This window comes from Lepus europaeus, chromosome 16 (genome assembly GCF_033115175.1).
Source record: "Lepus europaeus isolate LE1 chromosome 16, mLepTim1.pri, whole genome shotgun sequence".
Taxonomy (NCBI): domain Eukaryota; kingdom Metazoa; phylum Chordata; class Mammalia; order Lagomorpha; family Leporidae; genus Lepus; species Lepus europaeus.
Window position 1 is genome coordinate 14,696,915 of NC_084842.1, and position 5,083 is coordinate 14,701,997.

At 46.4% G+C, this 5,083-nt stretch overlaps 1 long non-coding RNA gene across 1 annotated transcript; it reads left to right on the forward strand.

The window, feature by feature from the left end:
• The first annotated feature begins 3,647 nt into the window (after positions 1-3,647).
• Positions 3,648-4,804, forward strand: LOC133775357 (uncharacterized). Its single transcript, XR_009868233.1, has 3 exons — positions 3,648-3,867; positions 3,967-4,062; positions 4,667-4,804. It is a non-coding gene; the product is annotated as an uncharacterized LOC133775357 (long non-coding RNA).
• Positions 4,805-5,083: the final 279 nt, after the last annotated feature.

Here is a 5,083-nt window from a genome sequence, read left to right on the forward strand (position 1 = left end):
TTAGTTCTGTAAATGCTGAGTATTAGAAAATAATATTGTACATTATAAAAAATTTAAGAAATGTAGAAAAGGAATATTATTCTACCACTCAGAAACAATTTGGAATACAAAAGTGTTTCAAGAAGTTTATAGAAAAGTAGAATTAAAAGATAAGTTTACTTTGATGCAAAAAATTGTGAAATTCATGCTTTTTTTTTAATACACGGTTTCCCATGGACATGTGAAGACTTCAGATTCATTTTCCAGCTTCCTCTCAAGCCTCTCAAATTGCAATTATACTGAAAAGCGAGTTTTTAAAATCTTGCCTTTCTTCCTCTTACCACTTCTTAATGCTCATTTTTAAAAGTTTATTAATTTAATTTTCATTTGAAATCCAAAGTAACAGAGAGAGAGAGAGAGGGAGAGAGAGAGAGAGAGAACATCCATCCTCTGGTTTACACCACATTCATAAGAGCCAGGCTGGGGCCTGCACTGTGGCGCAGTGGGTTAAAGCCCTGGCCTGAAGCGCCGGCATCCCATATGGGCGCTGGTTCTAGTCCTGGCTGCTCCACTTCCCATCCAGCTCTCTGCTATGGCCTGGGAAAGCAGTGGAAGATGGCCCAAGTCCTTGGGCCTCTGCACCCGCATAGGGGACCCAGAAGAAGTTCCTGGCTCCTGGCTTCGAATGGGCGCAGCTGCAGCCCTTGTGGCCATCTGGGGAGTGAACCAGCAGATGGAAGACTTCTCTCTCTGTCTCTACCTCTCTCTGTAACTCAGTCTTTCAAATAAATTAAAAAAAAAAAAAAAAAAAAAGAGCCAGGCTGAAGTAAGGAGCCAGAAACTCCATCCAGGTCTCCCATGAGGGTGGCAGGATCCCAAGCACTTCCCAATGTGGGATCTGTACATGCAAGCAACAGCTTAACTGAGTGTACCACAATCTCCACCCCAGCAGCATTTTTACTTCACTCCTTTTCTTCCTAAAGCACAGTTCCTACCTGGTAACAGCAGTTGTATCTGTAGAGAAGGATTGGGTCTGAATTGACAGGGAGACTTCCTTCTCATTTCTTCTGTTTTATACTACAGAAAATTTTTAACGGTATGCATGTGTTATCTTTTCTGTTTAAAGAATGAATATGACTAAAACATCACCTTCATTGATTGCATAATTCCCTCCTCTGAATGTACTTATTTATTTTCCATCTTTGCTATGCAGATATTTCCCCAATATTTGACTGTAATAAAAAACCCTATGGTGAGCATCTTCAGGATCCATTCTGGTCTACCTTGCTAATTACCCCTGTGGCTAAATTCTTCATACATTTTCTGCAGCTATTACAGAATACCTGAGACTGAGTAATCCATAAAGCACAGAGATTTCTTTCTTATATTTATGGAAACTGAGAAGTCCAAGATCAAGGGACCCACATCTGGCATAGATGGCTGGGCTGTGTCACCCCCTGGCAGAAAGTGGAAAGGCAAGGGAGCTTGAGAGAGTGAGAAGGAGGGAGGGGGGAGGCCAAATTAATCCTTTGAATAGGAACCCACTTTCGCAGTGACTGACTTGTGACGACGCATTAACCCATTTTTCTGGGGACAAAGTCCTCAAGACCACCTCTCAACTGCTGTACTGGGGATTAGGTTTCCAACATACGAACTTCAGGGGACAGATTCCTAGAACTGGAATGATTGGATCAATAAGTGAGAACTTTTAATGGCTTTTACATATCTGGATACTTTTTTTTTTCTTTTTTACAAACTGACAGCTATGTGTACTCCCAACAATAAAACACATCTGGGTGTACTGACCCCTCCTCCCATTGCTCCATCACCCACTTCTGTGTCACAAAACATAAAGAGCAGGATGAAGCACTTGCGTCTCTGGATAACTGGGCCAAGCAAGTGTCCTGGGCACTTGGATCAGGCTTCCTTACATAAAGAAGGTGGGATTTTTCATCACCAACTCTCCTGTGTGTGCCTGTGTCTGCTGCATGCCCACACGGGTGCACGTGGGAGGCATGACGCAGAGTGAGGCGGATGCCATTCAAAAAAATGCTCGTCGCAATCTCATTGTGCTGCTGGAAGGTGGCACACCCTTGTTTCCATCAGTCAAGTCAGGATTCGCTCCTCCACCTGATTTCGGGTAATCTATCTCACTGCTCACGTTCACTCCGCCTTCACCAGATCATATCTGCATCCCCACTAGTGGGCACCTTCGGACCCATCTCACCTTCAGACCCATCTCACCACATCTCTTATTTCTTCACCAAAAAACCAAGCGGACTCTCCAGCCTAACCCCCTGATTTTCTCAAGGGCACAAAACAAACAACAAAAGCCCACGGGCTCACTTTGGCTCTGTAAATCCTAACTGTTTTGTGCTGCTGGGGCTCTGGGTACGACATCCATGGTGACCAGGAGAAAGCAACTTCCCCGAGCTCTGCGCGTGGAACCGAGACCTCACTCGGAATTGGGGGCTTCCCCTGTGCTTCCTCTTCGCAGGGAGATAGGACACTTTCTCTGTCCTGGGTTTTCAAGCACCTGGAGAAACACAGAGAATGCCGATGGTCCGTGGAACATTACTTTGTACACCTCTGAGTTAAAGCCTTCCTCAGAAAAGGACTCCAAAGCTCCCTTGTGGAAGAAGATCCAGGCTCCATGTTTGTTGCTAAGGTTTCAGAGCCTCCCAAGGCTTCATGTGCTCAAATGCAATCACCATTGTGAGCTGTGAATCTGACCATGGTGTTGAGAGGTGGACCCTTTGGAAAGTGATTATAATTATAATTGAAGTCCCTAGGGTGGAACCCCCATGATTGTGTCCTGGAGGCTTCACACAAAGTGGGAGAGAGACCACAATGACACACAGACACGTGTCTCTCGCCATGTGATGCCCTGTGTGACCTTGAGACTCTGCCAGCAACAACACCATCACCAGATGCCAGCCCTTGAACCACCAGAGCTGTAAGCTAAGTGAACCTCTTTTCTTTCCAAGTTAGTCTGCCTTGGGTATTTCATTACAGACTTGCAAAGCTAACACACTGTGTACCAGAAGGTGGGCACTGCTTGGAACACAGCCTGGATCAACTTTACAGGCAATACAGCATGCTTTACAGGCAAGATAGGAGGCCAGGAGAGAGAAGCTCAGAGGAGATGGGGAAAGATGAGGGTGAGGTGGGACTGACACTATTTTCCCCATCCATTTGAGGAAACTGATGCTAGTGATGGGAAATCACTTGCCAAAGAGCTCACAGCTGGGAAGTGGTCGAGCTGCAGTTCCATCCCACGTCTGGCTAACGGTCAAACTGGGGCCATTGCCCCCTAGTGCACAGGTTGATGCTGTGGTCGGGGAACTAAGGTAATGTTGCGTTTTGGGATGGAAGACAGAAGGAGCACCATGTAAGCCCACAGACTCTCCCAGGTGACCTGGCCAGGGAAATGCGCCCACATCAGCCTCACACCCCTGAGAGAGCATGCTAGCATCGGATCCACAGGGAGTGGGGTGCATGTGACTAAAGACAGATTCTCTGGGATTACCCAGGAGAACACCTCCTGACTAGCTGGCAGAAAAGAAGGTGTACTACCTTCAAATGCAGGATGACTGGCATCAAGACAAGACCATGGCTTCCACGTGTTGAACTGGCATGGATCCGCCACTGCAGCATCTCTCCCACCGCCTACAAATGTGTGCACAGGCAGCACACAGACTTTCACTGGCATCTCCCAGCAGATTACACACACTGCTGATTGCATCATGGGTGGCCTTTCCACACCAGCTGTGGTTTGCTGATTTCCTCTCGGATCCCTTTCCTCTTTCACTTCGATAAGAAGAAGGACGTCACAGGCACCATTGAGCTAACAGAATACAATGCACGCAATTTCAGCAACATTAATTAGTTCAGTGTCTAATCATATCGGAAGTGGGAAATTTAGTCACTGAATGGCTAACTGGTCCTGCATTATTCAGATAACACTTTGTTTCATTTTACTTACAGAGGCTCAGACGCAGAACAAAGGCATACAACAGGGAAGAAGAGAAGGTGTCACCGCCCACAATGAGATCTGCTTCCTTCCGGGTCAGCGAATCGCTTGTAAGTATGATTCCAGCCTGCCGACCTCACAGGCTTTCCTGGCCAAGAGGCCAGAGGTCAGCAGCGATTTCATAAGTAACCTCTCAAGACACTGCATGTCGCAAAATGAGTCAGAGGGGAACATCCGGGTACTTGCATTAGTGCTAGTCACTGTCCAAATCTGCCAGGAAGAGGGTGGCCGCCGGTCCCAGTTTGTCTGGGATTTCCCCAGATAGCTTTCAAAGTCTTATATCCTGGGAACCCCTAATCCCAGGCACACGGGTAGGACTGCTCAACCTACCCAGGAACTGAGAGAGCAGCACGGGGTCCTTATGTGACACACCTCCCTGTCTCGGCCTCTTTCTCTCTCTGCAGCCTTTGTGGTTCCTGATGCCCCATCTAGCTGCACGAGGAGGACATTTATATCATTTGGAGCCAAAAGCAGGTCCCTAGGTATATCCAGTTAGGTGTTTTGCTCCTCCTCCGAACTGATGTGTGTGGATATACATTAAAATATTTATAATTAGGGGCCAGCATTGTAGCGCAGTAGGTTAATCCCATGCTTGTGGTGCCTGCATCCCATATGGGTGCCGGTTCTAGTCTGGCTGCTCCTCTTCCAATCCAGCTCTCTGCTATGGCCTGGGAAAATGGTAGAAGATGGCCCAAGGGCTTGGGCCCCTGCACCTGCGTGGGAGACCCAGAAGAAGCTCCTGGCTCCTGGCTTGAGATCAGCTCAGCTCTGGCCATTACACCCATTTGGGGAATGAACCAGCAGATGGATGGATGACCTTTCTTTCTGTCTCTCCATCTCACTTCTCAAATAAATAAATAAAATCTTTTAAAAATTATAATTACATAAGGGCTACATGATTAATGTGGAAAAAATTAAATAAGACTACAGTAATATCAAAACTAGTCATAGCCCTACCACCAACAGCAACTATTTTGAGAATTTCCATGTATACCCTTGTAGATGACAGTGTAGGCATATAGATCAGTCTAAACAATACTAAGTTCATCTCAGAAAAATAAAATAAAATAG